Raw genomic sequence first — 21,727 nt, 5'->3', positions numbered from 1 at the left:
ATTGACAGTCTTGAGTCTCACCACACAGAGGTGACCTTCCTAGAAAGAAAACCACTCCTCCCAGAGCTCAGACTCCTATCAGATCCTATCATGATATATAATGGGAGCAGCTTCCAGCAGGGCCCTAGCATTACAAATATCCTGTCATCGATGCCTGGCAGCAGGGATGTGCCAGAGCCACAGCATCGAGTCTCGAGTGTCTGCCCCCCTTGACTCGAGTCACCCACAAGTCATAACGGCAGTCACCATGACTCATCCAGGGTCATTTTTCAGATCAAGTCCTTTCTAAAAGCAAGTCAAGCCGCGGAAGCGGTGTGAAAAGAAAAACAAGCAAGCACACACAGAGAATAGACTTGCAAGTACACACAAAAGCAAGTCTTGACTCAAGTCTTTTCATTTTCAGGGTAAAACCCTCAAGTCCTGAGTCAGTGCCCAAGTTTTTGACATGCGCGAACTCGAGTCCGTAAGAGAATTGGCTTGTTTTCGCGACCCGAATCTGATTCATCCAAGTTGCGGTCCATTCCTGGTGAAAGGTCAAGAAAATCAGAGCACAGATGAGTCGCTCTGCTTAAAAGCAGTTCATAAGTATTTTTTAAAAGAACATCAACAACTTTGTACTTGGGCTCCTGGTGGGCCCTCAATACAGAAATAGCTGGACAGGTCTCAAAGTGAGAGGGCATATAAGAAGGCTGGGGCTTGTATAGCACTCTGCAGCATGAGCACTCCTCTGGGTGTTATTGAGAACCCAATTCAAGGATTACATTCTCCTTTCCACATCCTATATCCCAAATTGGCTTCTGTCTTTAGGGAATTGAACAGTTAAGTAGAAAATGCTGACTTTCCTGTACATGATTTCATGATGCTGCCTATACAAATTACAGCTGATCGTCAATAAGAGCCATAACTTAAACCAGAGTAGTAGTTACCAGTGAAATGCAAACATTTCCAAGTAGAACAAGCCTTTTCTGTTCATTTGAAATCAATTTTCCTTGTCTAAATTAACTACTGGCTTGTTATGTGATTATCCCATCTTCATTCTGATCCCATCAAATGGAAGTTTAAAGCACAATATTTTAGAAATATTCAGGAGGAGATGCTCCAGATTTATGAACTGAGAAGACCCCAAAGAATAAGCATTCACATTTTTAAGGCGGTAGCATGGCAGTGCTGGGATGTGACAGTATTTAAAATATACAGAAAGAGATGAAGGGGGCCTTAAAGATGGGGGGGGTCTTTATGAAGTTTAGAAGCCCCACCTCCTGACTCCCACCAATTTTATCTCCCCCTGTAGCCTTTTAAAAATAGTCACTAGGGATGTCCACAATGAAGGAAAGGGGCACAAGTCCCCATTCCCCCCCCCCCTTCTCCATAATTTGAGCTCTGTAACTGGGTAGTGGAGCAAGATACACATGACACTCCAGACTCCTCTCACAGAAGTTGCCATTCTCTACCCTTAATATGCATTGGACAAACAACCAGGTCCTATCCTGGGCAGGTCCATAGTGCACAGAGGCCCTGGTTGCAGCCTCTGCTGTATGCTGGGGTTGGTTGGGGACCAGGCAGCAATGGAGAGGTAAGTAAAAAATGTTTTAACATACCTATTCTGCCATGTCATTGTCCCCAGTGGGCCTACTCCTATCTGTATCAGTGCTTTGGCTGGTGAAAGTCCAAGGGGTGTGTGCTGAGGCTGGGCTGGGGGCATAGAATATTGCAAAGTTGCTGCTTCTTCTGGTATCCAACCCAGCCCACACGCAAGGTGCACCTGGTTGGCTCCAATCCCTGCCCTGATCCTCCTCCAAAATATCCCCTCTATCAACTTAGTGCTCTAGGTATGGCTGGGTGCTACATTGGCACGTGCCCAGAGCTGCCAGCCATTCATGCCAGCCGACCTGGCCCTAGTCATAGCTGCAAGTGTTGAAATGAGACTGCCAGAATGCACATTCTGTTGGCGCAAGGTCTGGATAGGATGGAGCTGTTAGCCTCCAAGTCATGGTAACCGCCGAGATTGGCAGTACATACAGGGCGCAATCCTAACCAGAACTGACACAGCTGTGCCAATGTAGCATGCCATGCATCCTGCAGTGGGAGGCAGTTCGTTACCATGTTTGTTACCTTACCTTGGGCCTGCATTGTGGCTAGGTCAGTGCTGGAATATTGGTTAGGATTGCGCCCACACACACACACGCGCACGCACATGCACACGCACCCACACACCCCATGACAGGGAATTCTAATCTATGTCACTGAGTTTAGCTACTCATGACAGGGTATCTCCCTTACAATACTCTCAAGAGATGAGCCCAGAGAGATTCAGCTGGAATGCCCATTATGGTAGTGAAACGTAAATACCAGCTCAGGTGCAGATCATCTGGAAAGATGATTGCCAGTTACCAGTCCCAATGCCATCCTCCTGCCAATTTCAGTCTTCCCATGATCCCTTTCTCTTTTTCATGTTCTATCTCGCTATTACATTAGATCTGACTAAAGACCCAGTTCTAAACAAATTTCTTTTGAAATCAATCCCACAGATTCGTCTAACCTCCTGCCTTGACTGTGTCAAGATAGCAGATTGCTTCCACCTTCTGATAGCAGGAAAGGAGAAAGTAAGTAGTGGGTGGCAATACATGGTTGGCAACCTTCAGTCTCGAAAGACTATGGTATAAGCCTACAGCACCTGGTATTCCCAAGCGGTCTCCCATCCAAGTACTAACCAGGCCTGACCCTGCTTAGCTTCCTAGACAAAATGGGCTTTTCAGTAAAGTACTCCAGTTCTAAGAACTCATTTCTGGTGGAGTTAGTGGAGGAAAAGTGTAAGAAGCTGTTGTGGCTAGCAGCACAATCCTAACTATCTACAATGGGAATGCAGCCATGCCAGCATGGTTACTGTTGCATCATGGAGGGGTGTTTCAGCCTCCAGAGGAGGCCTTGGGATAAGGGAGAGTACCCAGAGGAGACCTCCGCAACAGCCCCTCCCCCCACAGTGGCAGTCATTTTGGCATTGCTGCATCAGCGAGGGAGGAGGAGAATAGATTTGGGCTTGAGTGTCAGTCACCACAACAAAACTGATGATTCTCCAAGGCAAGAGAAAGTAAAGAGACAAGAGAAAGTAAAATAGGGTTATGAGACCAAGCTCCCCTCAACTTGAGATGGGATTACAGTATATATCTTCAGGAATCGCAGCTGATTGGATCAGTGAACTGGATCTAGACTAGAATTCTAGAGTTGGGAAAGCAAATAATTTGTTAGGAAATTCTTCTTTGGCTAATTTTCTAAGAGCTCTGAACAGTATAAAAAGTCATAGTTTCCCTCTGCCCGTGCATCAATACTTATAAAAATGTTTCCCAGACAGATCAAACTCTTTTTTTTTTTTCTTTTTCTTTTTTTTGCATAATATGAGGCTCATGCTATAAGCCACATGAGGTTTGGATAAAGTTCTTATACACAGTCATGGATGGGCAAAGGATATCACACTTCCCTCTTTGAACTTCTGCTCTGCAGTACATTATGTCTTCCAGCTTTTCTTCCAATGTTTGCTTTGCTGAATACAAAGTTATCTATTTCTTGCTACTGCACTGAATCCCTTTGGAATGTACACGGCATTCCTCTTAGCAGTCAGCTATTATTACCACCAAAAGGGTCTCCCTCCTACTAACTGAAGCAGACACATATTCATTTTTCCCCTGTGTCAGGTCCTGATCATTCATACAAAAGATGTTTTTCTTATCATAATATTTTGAAAGCATTAATGGCCAATCAATACATATCACTGTTAAACTGCAGCACATTGTTGCATGCAGTCTTTCCTGAAACCAGTTCCACATTCACAAAAGAGTCCTTCACATCATTCTGCAAACATAAAGGGCCATTAACGTGTGGGAATTTCTACCTACTTGATCCATTCTACAGCACAGAATGAGAAACCAGGAGTCTGTCCAAGAGAGGAGCTATAAATAAGCCATACGAACAGATCAGAATAGAAATACAAAGTGGCACATACTGCGATTACCCAGGGATGCACATATTGGTGCCAATTTCAAACAATGCAAGAACATTTAGTGACAAAAATACTATTGTTATTTGGCAACATATCTCTCCAACTTCATTTCCCCCCCCCTTCAGAATTCAGTTTAACTTTTCAGAATCTGCATATTGTGCAACAAAAATAGTAGTTTGGGCATGTGAAACTGCTGTGTTTCTACTCAAGACACCTCCACTTCCTCCTACTGAACAGCTGCCTTCAATAATATGCTCCAAAGGCTTCTTTTTATTAAGTCATGAGAAGGCTTGCTCACACCTCAGAATATCAGAATATAACACCTTTGGATATCTGAACAAAAAATGTGATTTTACTTTGATGTCGCTTAAAACCATGCTATACAGTCACAAGAGCATAGGAAGCTTTGGTAATGATCTTAGATGCCATGCATGTATAAAAAATAGCTAAAGCAATGGAAACCGGTTGATAGTCTCCTTTTTGCAGTTCTTTAAGGAAGACTTTATTACTAGTTAGCCTGAAGGCAGAACTACACATAGTATGAGACATGGGACCGCCTCCTAAAATGGCAGTTCTTTAGCAGCCTCTTTAAAGCCTTAAATATGGGAGGTCTTTATGAAGTTCAGAAGCGCCACCTCCTGACTCCCACCAATTTTATCTGCTTCACATGTGTGTATTTGTGACTGTATGCATCTTTTTTATTCCTGCTCCACATAAGTGATTGAGAAGACAGGAAAATAACCAACATCTTGGCATCACAGCATGGCATTAATAATGCTACATACTAGAGAGAGGACTCTAGACAGGCATGTCATTTTCAATAGCAGTCCAATCTTGATCATATATAGTTCTGCTCTGAAACAACGTAACATTAAGTACAATATTTTAGGGAATGATCCATCTCTTTTCAGGTGCAGTTGCGCATGAAGTATATACCAAGGACGTGTGGTATAGGGACGGCAGGTGAGGCAGTACCACTCCATCGTAGTCTATGGAAAAGCACCGCAACTGCCCTGTCTGCTTATACCAGAGGTGGCTCTCCTTACACCTGAGAAAGCAGGTGTAAGGAGAGCCTCCTCTAGTGTAAGGAGAGCCTTCTCGGGTGTAAGCAGGCAAGGCAGCTGTGGTGCTTTTCCATGGATTACAATGGGGTGGTTCTGCTTCACCTGCTGCCCCTGCACCACATGTCCTGGGTATATAACCTCTGTTCAGTTCAGGAGCGTGCCAACATGGCTAACAAGCACAGTCTGAGAGACTAGGAAGGGCAAAGATGCTTCCTTCTGTAAATGGAAGTCTTGCCCTAAAGAGGAAAATCATTTCCTAAAGAGGAAAATAAAAAGGAACATAAAACCCGGTAAAGAAATGTAAAAAGATGATACAGTGGCCAAAACAACTTTGAGGAGCATATGGCCAGCAACATCAAGGGAATAATTCAAAAATGTTAGAAGCAAGAAACCTGCCAAAGAAGTTGGCCCACTGGACAGGGAGGGAGGGAAGGGGGAAATTTGGAGATTGCAGACCAATTAAATGGGTTTTTTACATCCATGGAAGAAACCTTGGGCAGATGCCACTGCCCAAATGTTCTGACTGAAGTATTAAGGGCCCAATCCTATCCAGCTTTCCAGTGCCAATGCAGTTATGCTAACGGGGCATGTGCTGTATCCTGCAGTGGGTGGGCAGTCACAGAGGCCTCCACATGGTAATGTTCCCTTTACCTCAGGGCTGCATTATGGCTGCCCTGGCACTGTAAAATTGGATAGGATTAGGCCTTAAGTCAATTAGAGGTTAAAAGAGAAAGCATTCCAGAATTTATTGACAAAGGCACAATCCTAACCAGATCTACACAGAAGTAAGTCCTATTTTGTTCAATGGGGCTTACTCTCAGGAAAGTCTGGTTAGGATTGCAGCCAAAGATTACTAAGTCACCAGGACCAGATGGCAGCCAACTAAGAGTTCTTAAGGAACTCAAGAATGAAGTTGCTGATCTTCTAAAATATGCAACATGTCCCTTAAAACTGCTCCTGTTTCAGAAGACTGGAGGATGTTGTGCCAATCTTTAAAAAAAAGTAAGGAGAGGGAGCCTAGGAAATTACAGCCAGTCAGCCTAAGATTGATTCCAGGTAAGATGATAAAAAGACCAATCAAAGATAGAAGAACAAGCTTTGCTGAGGGACAGTCAGCATGGCTTCTACAAGGGTATGTCTTGTCTCATGACTCTTTTAGAATTCTTTGAAAATGCTGACTGACATGTGGATGCAGGCAAACCTATTGATGTTAAATATCTGGATTTTCAAAAGGCATTTGATATGCTCCCTTACCAAAGGTGCAGGAGAAAAATCCAGTCAGAAAATAACAGGACAGGTCCTCTTATGGATTAGGAACTGGTTGAAGATCAAGAAACAGAGGGTGGGTTAAATGTGCAATTTCCACAATGGAGAGAGGTGAAAAGCTATGTGCCCCACAACTGGTTTTGGGACTGGTGCTTTTCAACTTGTTCGTAAGTAACCTAGAGTTGCTGCACTGGCACTGGAAAATTGGAAAGGATTTGGCCCTCAGGCCTCTGCTTTACAAACTCAGCAGTGTTTACAGCACTGTGTTTACAAAGCAGTGAAGTGGCCAAGTTTGTGCAGGTCACAAAACTTTTCCAGGTGATAAAATTGAGAAGGGAGCTCCAAAAGCATTTCTCTAAAGTGAGGGATTGGGCAGCAAAATGGCAAATGTGCTTCAACAAAACCAAGTGTAAAGTAATGAGCAGATCAGGAGACAGCCCATGAATCTTCCACAAGAAGGATGAAGTAATTCTATGTTTTCATACATTACAAATAATAGCACAAGGTAATACAGGTCTAGCCTTGTTATAAACGGATTTTTTATACACGGATTTGACGCAACATGAATGGCCACTGCAAATGAGAAGGAATGTGCTGATCCCTGGAGAAGGGGAAAAATGCATCCCTTTAAAATCACAGTTTAAAAAAAACCCGCTTTTCTTACTGTTGTAGAGAGACAGTCATGCAAGCCATTACAGGTATAACCTAATCATCCATAGATTTTTCTCTCTCAAAGCAATGAGAAGCACCCATTAAAGGAAAACGGTCATTTAACAATGAGAGAGAAAGGGGGGAGCAGCAGGTTGACAATCCATCAATTATTCTCTCTTCAGGCAGCTTCAGTCCAAGACCCCTCCCTTCCTTCTGAGCACTTGAAAGAAAGATACTTTGCTTTGGTGAAGGGAGGGGTCGGAGTGAAGCCTTTCTAAGCACCTTGAGAGAGACTGATCTTTGAATCTTGTCTTAATGACTCTATCTTAACATCACAAAGGTAAGCAAGGCTGTTTTTAAATCACTGGAGCAAAGAAACTTTTTTTTTTTAAATTGATTTGTTATAGTGCATTTTTTGCCATCCACATGAGTTCTGGGAACTGAACCCTCGTGAATAATGAGGCTCAACCAGTACAGTATATGAGTGCATTCTCACATAAATTTTTGATACTTCTTATAATATGGGAAGTTCTCCTAATTTACATAATACAATTGCACTCTTAATGACAAGGGTTGCAACTAGTGTTAGAAAAACACTTTTTATCAACACAACACTATTTTCCTACTTCCCTAATTTTAACACCAGCGGAAGAGTGAATTTGCAAGCACACTTTCTCCTCAATCGTTATCAGTTTACCATTCCCAGAAAAAACTCAGTTTATAATTAATTCTCCATGGACTATTATTTCTAAGAAAGTTTCATATTTTCTACACTTTTAGTGACACTGATGTTTGCTTTTAAAAGAACATATAAAGGAGTCACAGTACCATTCTCTTTGTAGTCCTGATCTTCCTGCAAGACTATGTATTGCCCTTTATAATTTGGGGGGATTCTAATATGAAAACACGTACATACACCTTAGATCAGACCCTTCTAAACCCTGGCCCAGGGGCCGGATCCAGGGTTTGGACTAACCCAACTGCCCCAAGATTGGACTTTACCATTTTGCCTGGTTGCTGCATGATTTTCACCTCGTTCAGGGAACACAGTCAGGGAACACAGACACTCTGGGCAGTCGCATCTGCCTGGACATCCTGTCGCTCAGCCTTCTGAAATGCTAGGCAACAGATGTGATGCCCAGAGAATCCCTGTCCCCCTGAACAAAGTGAAAGTCATGTGGCGATTCAGAGGAATAGTAAGCTGCTGTCCAAACAGGGACCACATTTTCAAAACACAGCAATTGCGAGTTTGGTGACCGCAGCCTTAGACTGAAGGAAAAATAACTATAAATATTATCATATGCTGTGTACTAAGGTGTGAGACCAAATAAATACACACCATACAGTAGAGTAACTATTAACTATGTAAGAGAATACATGAGCACAAATTACAACACACAGAAATTTGATAAGAATCATTCAGTCTCCCAGGTCATCCTCTGCCCGATTTTAGAGTCGCCATGAGTGCAGTATGATGTTTTGAATTCTTTGAAAAGGTCAACAGGCATGTGGATGCGGGAGAACCCGTGGACATTATATATCTGGACTTTCAGAAGGCGTTTGACACGGTCCCTCACCAAAGGCTACTGAAAAAACTCCACAATCAGGGAATTAGAGGACAGGTCCTCTCGTGGATTGAGAACTGGTTGGAGGCCAGGAAGCAGAGAGTGGGTGTCAATGGGCAATTTTCACAATGGAGAGAGTTGAAAAGCGGTGTGCCCCAAGGATCTGTCCTGGGACCGGTGCTTTTCAACCTCTTCATAAATGACCTGGAGACAGGGTTGAGCAGTGAAGTGGCTAAGTTTGCAGACGACACCAAACTTTTCCGAGTGGTGAAGACCAGAAGTGATTGTGAGGAGCTCCAGAAGGATCTCTCCAGACTGGCAGAATGGGCAGCAAAATGGCAGATGCGCTTCAATGTCAGTAAGTGTAAAGTCATGCACATTGGGGCAAAAAATCAAAACTTTAGATATAGGCTGATGGGTTCTGAGCTGTCTGTGACAGATCAGGAGAGAGAACTTGGGGTGGTGGTGGACAGGTCGATGAAAGTGTCGACCCAATGTGCGGCGGCAGTGAAGAAGGCCAATTCTATGCTTGGAATCATTAGGAAGGGTATTGAGAACAAAACAGCTAGTATTACAATGCCTTTGTACAAATCTATGGTAAGGCCACACCTGGAGTATTGCGTTCAGTTCTGGTCGCCGCATCTCAAAAAAGACATAGTGGAAATGGAAAAGGTGCAAAGAGAGCGACTAAGATGATTACGGGGCTGGGGCACCTTCCTTATGAGGAAAGGCTACGGCGTTTGGGCCTCTTCAGCCTAGAAAAGAGACGCTTGAGGGGGGACATGATTGAGACATACAAAATTATGCAGGGGATGGACAGAGTGGATAGGGAGATGCTCTTTACACTCTCACATAATACCAGAACCAGGGGACATCCACTAAAATTGAGTGTTGGGCGGGTTAGGACAGACAAAAGAAAATATTTCTTTACTCAGCGTGTGGTCGGTCTGTGGAACTCCTTGCCACAGGATGTGGTGCTGGCGTCTAGCCTAGACACCTTTAAAAGGGGATTGGACAAGTTTCTGGAGGAAAAATCCATTACGGGGTACAAGCCATGATGTGTATGCGCAACCTCCTGATTTTAGGAATGGATTAAGTCAGAATGCCAGATGTAGGGGAGGGCACCAGGATGAGGTCTCTTGTTATCTGGTGTGCTCCCTGGGGCATTTGGTGGGCCGCTGTGAAATACAGGAAGCTGGACTAGATGAGCCTATGGCTTGATCCAGTGGGGCTGTTCTTATGTTTGCATGTTTACTTGGAAATAGATCCTACCCAGTTCAGTGAGCCTTACTCTCAAGTAAGTTGCACATCCAAGATTCTTTAATATCAATGGGACTGGGAACACCTAACTAGGGTTGCAATCCTATCCACACTTACCTGGGAGTAAGCTTAATTGACTATAATGGGACCTACTTCTGAATAGGCATGTATAGGATTGGGCTCTAGGTTGTATTAGGTCCTTCTTACACTACAATACTGTGTCCATTTAGTGAGAAATAACAGCCCAATCCTATGCTGGACTGGGTTGCTGGTAGCAGCCCCCAGTGCCCTTTCTCTCCTTGGACTTGGTCAAGCTACAGAGTTGGTTCAGGTTCAAGGAGACCCGCTGTGGAGTGGCAGGCTTACAGAGGGGTAAGGAAGTCTCCCTCCTCCTTCAAAGCCTCCCAACTTCCCTTTGATACAACACGCTCCTTTTCAACATTGCTGCACCGGCAGGGGAGGGGGATAGATAGGATTGGGACCTGCATCACTTTAGAATTCAGTGCCATATTACTTTCAGGAAAGTATAGATAGGAGCTAAATAAAACAATTGCTGATGGATGTAAGGTTCACATTTTTCCATTCATGAAATGTTTGGAGGAACCATCTTGGTTACTCCGAATTTACAGCCAAATTCTATTCTTCTCTAGCGCTCAGGGTGATAGCGGCACCAAAATGGTGACCGCTGTATCCTATGGAGCCAGGGAAGCAGTGCCACAAATGTTTCTTTATGCTTTGTAACACGCAGACAGCCCCAATGGGTCTTCTCAGACCTACGCCTGCTATTGAGTGGACACAGAACCAAGGAGCCCCATGTCAAGTTTACCAGCCTGGAAGGTTAGGAATAGAGGCAGAGCCTATCTCCACCCCCTCCTGGGCCCACTCCTCCTCTCTCTCCACCCTCCCCCACCCAGTTCTGCCCCCTCCCCAACCTCCTCCCCACCCTGAAAAGCCCTGCTGCTGGTTGGTAGCTCCACTCACTGCCAGGGGTTCTTGGCATCCATTGGGCGCTGAGGCCCAGCGCCAACTGGTGCCAAGTGCCTTATGGCACTTTTGTGACAGCCTGGTTCAGTGGCACTGGTGGAGTGCCGTGGCCCATACAATTGGGCCCTTAGTTAGTTGAAGGAAACAATTACAACTTAGTAGAAAATCTGTAGGAAGCTCACAGCCACCAGGAATGCTTAGTCTAAATGATTCCAGCATCTTTTCTTCTCATCTATAGTGGTGGGAAATGACGCAGGGGATTTTGGGAGGAGACTGCAGGAGTTTTTATTACCTGAGGATTTTATATTTTTATTGCTGCTGTTTTTATGTGTATGTTGAAGGGCCCAATCCTATCCAATTTTCCAGCACCAGTGCAGCCACACTGAAGACCCGATGTAAGGGAAAAAATGTTGCCATACCTTGAGGAGACATCTGTGACTGTCTCCCCAGCACAAGATGCAGTGCATGCCCCACTGGCACAGCTGCACTGGCACTGGAAAATTGGATAGGAATTGGCCCTCAGGCTCTGCTTTAGGTTTTCTGTTTTAATGGTTACAGTTGTTTTGTGCTTTGCGATTTTATTATTTGTGTCTGTGTGCACACATGCTGTAAGCTGCTTGGCCACAGGTTTTGTTCCCTGGGGAAAGGCAGTGTGTGTGTGTGTGTGTGTGTGTAGGTATGGTTCACTTTTGGGAGCCCAGGTTTGAATTGACAAGTACTAATAACAGTTTCTTGATGTTATCCCTCTCTAAACCCCTTTCCACTTATACATCTTTCATTTGGCCTAACACACCACAAACCATCTGCTTCCTTTTTAAAAAAACTATTCTAGCACCAAGCTCCAGCTGGCAGCCCTGTGGAGGAGGGCACAGACTCCTTGTACCATTGGCTCAGAGGAGGAAATGACAGGCAATTTTAGCAGGGACCCATACTCCAAAATTTTCCTGGCCTGGGAAGTCAGGTGCTACCGGAGGCCTAACTGGATGCCGCAAGCTTCCAGGATTTGTCTGCAGTTTTTCCTGCTGTTTGTGGTGCTTACTGCTGAGAGAAGCCACCAGCTACTCCCCGAGTACTGGCTGTTAGCCAGCATGACTTTCATCTCTAGTTTTCAACCTGCTTATCTGCTTGCAACTTGTCTCCTGCTAAATTATTAATGTACTCTAAGGGCTAGCAACATTGGGCAACTGCCCAAAGCTCACTGAAGAGCCCATATTTGATCCTGAAGTCACCTCACAGTGCCATAGCCTTCAGGTAGCAGTGGTGGCTGCAGAGTGATTCTGTCAAGGTCCATTTAAGGGGGAAGTAGTTTACTGAGGGCCCCCTGAAACCTGGAGCTAGTCCCGCTTATGCCCTTGGGCCTGAGCTCCTTATATCATTATTTTATGTAAGTTCCCCCAGCTTCGGTTTGTATTGCTCTCTCACCCAAACACAGTGCCATTCCTTTTATATTTTTCAAAAAAATGGACATTTTCAGACTTCAGGTCTTTCACCTCAATCTTATAATGGTTCTAATGCTATGTAGACTGTCACTGGATCACTGACTGTACAGTAGATGATTTTACAATATAAAAAATTCTCACTTGTATTTTTTAAAATGGATTTTCCCATTAATCATTACAACATCAAACACTACATCAGTTTGTAAATCCATGGCAGAATGTTAATACAACAATACTTGACAGTCAAGTGGTCTATATTTTAATTCTATATTTTTACTCAGGTTCAGGAGAACTAGGAAAGTTGTACATCAAGACACTGACAGCAATTCAGCAGTAACAGCCCAATTGTGAGCTGCCCAGAACATGGGGCTGCCATGGCATCCAACACACCCAGGCAGCCACTACCTCCTCAGGAGAAGAAGACTTTTGTCCCCTTTCCCCACATATGGAAAGTAGCCCCACAATGGGGCTACTCGATTCTGCACCTGCTATTGAGCGGGTGCAGAGTAACGAGTTTTCATGTCAAGCCGAGAAGCCTGACACAGGAGCCAAGCTCCACAGGTCCCACCCCACTCCCTTCCCTGCCATGCCTCCTCCTTGCCCTCTGTCTGCCCTCCACCCATCCTCGGTCCACCTCCCCAACCCTGGAACCCCCACACCCCCACTAACCTCTCCGCTGCTAGGCGGTCCAGGCAACTGGCGAGTGATGAACCACAGCCACCCACCAGCACTGGCCCAGCTCGGGCTTGTGGCAGCCTAGCTCTGGTGCTGGGCTGGCGCTAAGCCAGCCCAGTGTGCTCCAGCAGTAAGCTGGCGTGTAGAGCTCAGGATTGGGCTCTAAGGCATGTTTAAACACTTTGAAATCAGTGACTGTCACTTCCTCAGCACTGTGTTATGGCCAATGAAAATTGGATACATCAAAGTGCCTTTGAAGACAGTGGAAATACTGCGGCCAGATAAATGCTTAAGACACATTGACCTATTATCCAACCATCCATGTCTTCATGTAGCATGAGAATGCATGTCCTATTCCACTTTGCATGCCTAGAATACTTGTCTAATCTCATGGGAGTCCATTGAACTGTCCCTTTATATGCAATTTAAATACCAGTTCAAACTAGTATTTAATAGCCCAATCCTGTGAGACACTGATGGATCCCACAATCCATAAGCATACCACAAGGGTATGTTGCAGCACCTCCACTGTTTTGAGGAGAACTGCCAGCAGTACAAAGCCCAGTAGGCTGTGCGTGGAGCAAAAGCAGCTAGCAGAATCTCTGTCACTGCTGGTAAACCGGTATTGGGGGGATCAGGGCAGGGATTGTGCTGGGGCAGGGAAGGGGTAAATCTCAGTAGCACTAGTGCATGCTGCATCCTAACCCCCTTCTCAGCCCAGACTCACTCCCTATGCTTGCATGGGTTTGAGAAGACCCACAAGGGACCAGCCTACAGAGAGGTAAGTTAAAATATTCTTTACTTACCTCTTCTGGACTGCCTGATCCCTGAGTGGCCCAAAGCATGCTGTGCATGCTATATCAGCACCACTGCATACTCTGGGTCAACTCTGGAGCCATAAATTGAGTTTGGAGAGGTGGTCAGATGAACCGTTCCCCCCCCCGACACACACACACACACACACACACACACACACACACACACACACACACACACACACACACGAGAAAGTAAATGCTTTGAGGCTTGTCAGGAGGGCAATAAACTGTGTGCTCGTGGAACTTGCAGTCATAATTACACAAAGATGGGCTGGTTGCATGACTATAATCCGATGTGAGAGCAATTCTTCCTGTGATCCTTCAAATGGGGCAAATATTTGCACTATTTTTGCACTCTACTTCCCTGAAAATAGCCAAAGATAGAGCACTTTTTGCAGCTGATGAAAGCTTTCATGAAAAGTGTACCACCCTCACCCAGTTTCAGCTTAGCTCCAATAGAACTAATATTTGCCCATGACATTCACAGATGCAAAAAGAATGTACACCCATCTGTGAAGATACAGCAGGCAACCCTTTAAACAAATACTGCTGTGTGTGTTTTTTTAGATCATTAATTGCAATGGAAGAGTTAAGAATATGCTTAAAGGATAGAAATTGGCAAGCTCTTACAGATTTCTTAATTTCACTTTTAATTCAATAAGATGTTGCTCGGGGGCATATCATGTTTCGTTTCATTTTTAATGTGCAAAATGAATGATGTGCAAAGCTTTAACACAGTGTTAGGCATAAGAATAAATGCTCCGACAAGCCCCAAGTTTCAGCTCTAAGATCAAATGCTGTCTTCAATACTCAACGTATAGCTCAATTCAAAGTTGAAGTAATTCCTACAGCCAACTTTGGAATGGTTAAAACATAAGTAGTTCCACTAGGACCACCTGAGCTTGATCTTTCTCCACAGTACATACAAATCCATATGTATCAAGCCAGCAGCATGAATTGTAAGGGTGATCTCTCATTTGATTTTGATTTTTACTAGTGGCCAAATTGTCAAATTTTGTGATCTTGCAATACAAGCTGCTATGTATAGAACTTTCCAAATTACCACTTAGTCTCATAAATTAGACTGCACAACTGCACAAATTTAGAGGAGGAGCTATAGCTCCACTGACAGAGCATCTGCTTTACATGCAGATAATCCTAGGTTCAATCCCTGTCATCTCCAGGAACAGCTGCAAAAAAATACCATTGAAACCTTGGAGAACAGCTGCCTATCTGTGTAGACAAAACTGACTTAGCTGAACCAGTGGTTTGACTCAGCATTCAGTAGGTTCATGCATTCGGATGCGATTCACCAAGCCAAACACAGCCTCTAACTTCGTATTATGACATGATATATGCATGACTGGGGAGAGTTTCCTTTGTTGTGGTAGGCCATCTGGACTTTGAACATCTCACAGATACTGGCCAGACCTCTAAATATTATTTTTGGTGCAGTTTATTTGAGATGTCTTTGTAAGAGGTTAATCGGATAAAGTGGATAGAGAGATGCTCTTTACACTCACACATAACACCAGAACCAGGGGACATCCACTAAAATTGAGTGTTGGGAAGGTTAGGACAGACAAAAGAAAATATTTCTTTACTCAGCGTGCGGTCGGTCTGTGGAACTCCTTGCCGCAGGATGTGGTGACGGCATCTGGCCTGGATGCCTTTAAAATGGGATTGCACAAGTTCCTGGAGGAAAAATCCATTATGGGTTACAAGCCATGATGTGTATGTGCAACCTCCTGATTTTAGAAATGGGCTATGTCAGAATGCCAGATGCAAGGGAGGGCACCAAGACGAGGTCTCTTGTTATCTAGTGTGCTCCCTGGGGCATTTGGTGGGCTGCTGTGAGTTAACAGGAAGCTGGACTAGATGGGCCTATGGCTTGATCCAGTGGGGCTGTTCTTATGAAATTCCTGTTTCACCTGGAATAATCATCACTACTTATACACTCTCAGCCTCTGGCAATATTCAGAATCATTCTCCAGTGCAGGGAAAATGGACCACTGTATGTACCACTAGGTTAGCCATCTCTTGATCTAGACACTGGAGACACATCTTTACATACTGAAGCATCACATAGTCTGTGAAAATGGTCGCAACCTATCTACCACATCAACTATTTTGATTATGAATATTAAGAGGGACATAATGAGTATCCAGTCCATGCTAAATCAGCTTGATTATGCAACTAGAGTCACTATGAAATGGATCTAGGAAGTGATAGGTGGATGGATGGCCATGGCAACGCAGTGAAAACATTAAAGAACAGGGATTGCTTTTGATGAGGCATCGCTAATAACAACCTCTTGTGCTTTTGATGCTTTTCATCTTTTGAAATAACTACACAAACATACATCTTTTGTACCCTCCTGTGAAACAGGAAAGCATTTACCTCATTGCGGCTATCTACTAAAGGCTTGCAGGAGTGATCCATGGAACAGCTAAGTATGAGCTACTGAAACATTTAAATGTTCACAATGGGAGTGTGTGTGTATAAAATGGAGTTCACATTGTTGTATATAACACCTGGTATCAAAATAATATGGATACTAATAAAATACTTACCAGTTGAAGGCACATAAATTGCAGTGCATCCATTTATCTTCTTACTTTAGGGTTATCTTCATACTATTGTAGTTTCTATAGCAACAAGTTGGGATGTTCTAAAATTTTAGCACTAGGGAACAAATTCAAAAGATTTCCCCCCAAAGCGCTCTCGCTCTCTCTCGCTCTCTCTCTCTCTCTCTCTCTCTCTCACACACACACACACACACACACACAGCATGTTTGTGTGTGTGACTATAGAATTAAAACTGTTACATAATCTTGAAATAAATTGTTTGCAGTTGGAACAGAATTACATAAAGTCAAAGCATACTTGTCAACTATTTTGTAAAAAAAAAAGGGGGGGGGCTCTTGAATTATTTCTAAAGCTGGTGCTTTCAGTGAAGTTTTCTTGACAGAATAATAGAAGCAATTCTAGAAAGTTATATAAGATTGAGAATGGGCAACTGACATGAAGACAATGGCCAACATTTATTTTCCAAGTTTCTCCCTTTGTTAACTGCATGTTTGATCTCATCCTACTACGTTTGTCACCCACAGTGGAATTCCAGTATATTTCTTATGCATTGTGTTAATTTCAGTGAGTCATAAATTCCAAGCACAATACTGATGAAGTCACTAAACACAGTTCAGTTACTGGTAACATCAGCAAAGCAGATTGCAACATTTCAAGTTAAGTTTGATTTTTGGAGTCAGAGAGAAGTGCCCTGTGTGACATGCACTCTCTCTCCTGTTCTTAAATAGGAGGAGCCTAGACATGGTGTGGCACCCAACAGTGTGTGGCATGGGGCATCCACACCAATTTGCCACTTCCACCAATCCACTGGACTGAAGGCCCAATTCTATCCACCTTTCCAGCGCCAATGCAGTCCCAAAATAAGGGAACAAACATTACCTTACTGTGACTGACCCCCTCCCCCCCACACACACACACACTGCAGGATGCAGAACATGCCCTGTTGGCACAGATGCATCAGTGCTGGAAAGGTGGAAATGATTGGGTCTGTCTCATTCCAACTAATGGGGCCCTGGGTTAAGCAATTTTCTGTCACCTCATATTCACTTTCCATATATGTTTAGTCCTCCCATAAGGTCAGAATGATTTAGTACTAGTAATATCACTTGGTGTTGCTTGTAAGAAAAAGCTTGGAACCTCCCATCATTAGGGGCAGTCTAAAATGGCTTTTTTTTTTTTGTGAATTTCAGTGCTATAAAAAAAAAACAGCTAAAGGGATGTTACGTGTTTTTATTCCAAATTAATATTTTAATCAATTTTAAAGCATTTTTATCAAGTGTAATAATTGTCATTGTATTACAATAGTTTTATGCCTGTTGCTGTCAGCAGAAATAGACTAAGGCTGCAATTCTATCCACACTCACCTGGGAGTAAGCCCCATTGACTATAATAGAACTTACTTCTGAGTAGACATGCAGAGGATTGGGTGCTAAGATGAGGTTGTGTACTCATGAGTAAATGCACAGTGTGGCTCAGTTTCACTTTCCGTCATGTAACATTAACTCCTGCATTGCTGCATTCACGTGTGAAAGTGTGAATGAATCTAAACCAATTCATTCAAGAAAGATATTATTCAGGGGCCCCCATATCCGTAGATTCATTTATCCGCAGATCAGGCCTGGCCTCTTCCCCCTCTCCCCCCCCCCCCCGCTTGTGTCTCAAGGTCTTCTGAGCCCAGCAAAGGCCATAGACATCCATCTCCAGCCTCTGCCAGGCTCAAAAAGAGCCTGACAGTGAAAAAAGTAACTTTTGGTTTCTCCTTGAAACTGGAAGTAAGTTTTTAATGCATTATAAGGCATTATAAGCCCCCCCCCCAGGGCTTCCCCGGGCCTTTCAATGCCCTATAAGGCATTAAAAAGTCACTTCTGTTTTCTCGGAGAAACTGGAAAGGAAAAAAGACAAAAAAGCAAGGCAAGGGACATGAAGCTTCTAAAAACAGGTTAATGTTTTTGCTTGGTGGCAACATCGATGACCATGTAAAGATTCAGAAAATCCATATTGTGGCTTTCCTGATTGGTATGTCGAATAGTCCAATTTCTGGAAGGGCTAATGCAATGGTGGTAATCTTTGGTTCATGAAATCCTTGAGAATGCCCTCCACAGACAGGGACAAAATGTCAGGTGAAAACTACTCTGTTAGACCATGGCCTTCAAGTCTGAACATTTTTAACTGGACTATTCAGAAATTCCATGGGCTTTGACAGGTTTCAATAAGGTAAGCCTTCCAGTGATTTGGCATTCAAATAAAATTGCATGGGTGACCCAACAAGTGTTTCTAGTCTATGCACAGAGTTATTTTTGCAAAAAAAAAAAAATTGCAAAGAAAATAACCTAGACAACAAAGCACTTTAATCATTTGTGATGCTCCAGGCCATCCAGCAATAGTCTGTGCATGATTTTTCTGAAATCATGAAGAAGATGATTTGTGATGACATCACCATAGGTTGACATTGAAGATGTGCATGGTTGTCAATTTTGACACTGAAGATGTGCAAGGGGCATTGGAATCTTGCTCTGAAGATGTGAGAGATGCTGAGCTAATTTAAGGAGAAGAAGAGCATTGAAGGAAGAGGCAGAATGCTTGAAAGAAGGGAAATTTGACAAAGAGGGAGAACCAATAAAAGAATCTGGCACAGAACAGTTACACGATTTGTTCTCCATTATTGACAGTGCTTGTGCTTTGGTGGATGGAACAGGCAGCAATTTTGAAAGAGCTCCAAAAGTTAAAATTCTCATGAGAGAATCAATGGAATGTAGCAAACAACTGTACGATAGAAAAGGTGTGAGAAGCCAAGCAGACAAGTTTGTTTTTTTAATTGAGCCACAGCTGCTGTTACTACTTCTGCAGCTTCTGAGCCTCTACCTTCAACCTCTAGCATCTCTCATCCTCCTACTGCAATGGAAAAAGATGACACTGACAATTTAGAAATTATGGAGTTCAAAGAAATCAGTCAATCTATGGCCTCCTTATCTTTACCTATCCTCTCTTTTAACAACCTTCTGGCCCCTTTTTTCTTTTTGACTTGAAGAGCTGGCGCAGGTCCAAGGAGACCCATTGCAGAGCAGGAGGCTTATGGAGGTGTAAAGAATTCCACTTACCTCTCCCAAACCTCCCAATCCACCCCTCCCCCTCTGGATACAGTGTGGCACAAATGCATTGGCAAGAGAGAAGGATAGGACTGGGCTCTTGACTATTGAAGTAACTGTGTCCATTTTGATAGGATTTGATGTTTTGGCATAGATGGGTGGCAATTTCAGGGCTCAGGAACACATAAAAATGTTTTCCATTGAAATTAATAGTAAATACATTTTCAACTTATGATAATTCAACCTATGGAGGTTTTTTCAGGAAAGAAATACCCTCCTAAGGTACTGGAAGATTGTTTAAAATCTGTACTGTGTGGGCCATACTATCCGTCTTTCAAAGGCTATATGTAGCTGCTGTGGCCAACATCCACTGATACCTGCATGTCACTTCAAATGCATCTGTTCCTGCTAGAACATCTTCAGGCTTGTTGTGATCTATGTTCTACATAGAAAAACAAGGTATCTTCTCTGAGAGTTGCTCAAATTTTGTAACTTTGGTAGGGTGCAGTACAGATACCAGGTTTCTGGGGGCCAAAAAATGGAATTTTACTTTCCATTATAAGCCTAGCACTCTTGGCTAACTAAACTTATGTGTTCTGAACTTGGGAGAGGCTCGTAGGCTGATCTTATTTCATAATTATTTCATGCTCATATTTTTTGTATTTTCAAACTTATTTAAGGGATAATGTAATAATAATAATGACCACATGCTACCTCCAGGTCCAGAGGAGTATGGTTAGACACTGGAAGCTTGCAAAATTGTACGTGGTAAGCCAGGTAGTTCACTAACGGCCCAACCCTAATGAGCCTCACAATCAGCAGAAGATGCTTTCCATTGGTGGTGTTTGCTGAAAAAGCAGCATAAAGCACTTTCTGGCAGAAAGCTGAGAAGTGCACTACCAGGAGACCAGGAAGAAGGTTAGAGCTTGTTGATGCTCCCACTTTGCTCAGAGCGGGTAAGCCGGCAGGAGAGGAGAGGAGAGGAGGGCAAAATTGGGTGGAGAGGAGACATAATGGGGTGTGGCGAGGCTACGGGAAGGGTGGATCTGGTGACAATGGCACAAGTTGGATCCTATTCCTTTTTCTGCAATCTCCTTAGCTTGTTTCTTTCCTCAGACTCACACTATCAAAACTGCAAGGTCCAAACAAGGTCTGAGAAAATCAATTGTAGAGCAGAAGGCTTATGGAGGTGTACTGGAATTTAAATCCCCTTTCAACTTCCTGAGCTCCCCACTCCACCCCCCCCCCACACACACACACTGGATATAGCATGCCCATTTTTTGGTTCAGCTGCACCAGCGGACAGGAGGATGGGACTCTAGACCAAATTTCTATTGCTGTCTTAATAATTGATTGTTACATTACTAAAGTAAAGCGTGTTTTAATCCCAGCAGTGAAGAGTAATTTGATCCCCATCAAATCAAGTTCATGACTTTCTGCCATGCTAGGATAATAAAAGGGATAAAGACACTCAAAAGGACCCCACAGGTGTCACACAAGAGAGCCTAGAATATTCAAAGTTCTCTCCTTCCCCCCTCCCCTACAAACACATATTCAGACACACACAGAGTCTATACTACTAAACTTGGCACATCATGTCCTAGGTTAAGCTCTTCAGTGTGATGTTCCTCACAACTGCTCGTCAAAAGCTCATCCATATAAAGTAGATGCTTCAGTATGATTTATATACTGCCTTAATACCTATTTACAAATTAAATTGAACCACTAAATAAACAAACTGTGGCTTTTAAATAAAACATCAATCATTCTTTCCATTTTCTGTCTTCACTTAGCTTTGCAGTTAATCAGCATCAGCATAGGCTATAAAACTTTAATTGATGCAACTTGTGTTGCTGACAGTGTATATTAGTTTTCTTTAAAAAAATAGTTTAGAGGCACAGATACACAAATTAATCTATTTTAAAGCATTCTCAGTCTTTGAAAGTGATCTTCCTTAAGACAAAATTGTCTTCATTAACCTTGAAGCACAAACAGAAACTGCTCTGGTATCAAAGATCACTATCATCCCAGTTCTGAGAACAAGCTGAGTGAAAGCATTTATCATGCACTCTTTCAGCCCAGGGCAGCCCATATCCTGGGCTTTCAGTATGCCACTCGAAATGTTGTGTTATCGAAATGTGGTGTGTGGCCTCTCTGAGGCTCAGAAAACCTCCCAGATGCAACCGGAACAAGATTCCAGTTGCGTCTGGAAGGTCTGCAATGGAGGGGGGGGCAATCCAAAGTTTCAACAAATGCATGGATGCTGAATCAGTGAATAAAGAGGCCTTACCTGTACATTTAGATTTCATGATGAAACCATTCCAAAACTTTAAGG

The sequence above is a fragment of the Tiliqua scincoides genome, chromosome 1 (genome assembly GCF_035046505.1).
Source record: "Tiliqua scincoides isolate rTilSci1 chromosome 1, rTilSci1.hap2, whole genome shotgun sequence".
Classification (NCBI taxonomy): domain Eukaryota; kingdom Metazoa; phylum Chordata; class Lepidosauria; order Squamata; family Scincidae; genus Tiliqua; species Tiliqua scincoides.
This window is presented reverse-complemented; position numbering follows the sequence as displayed.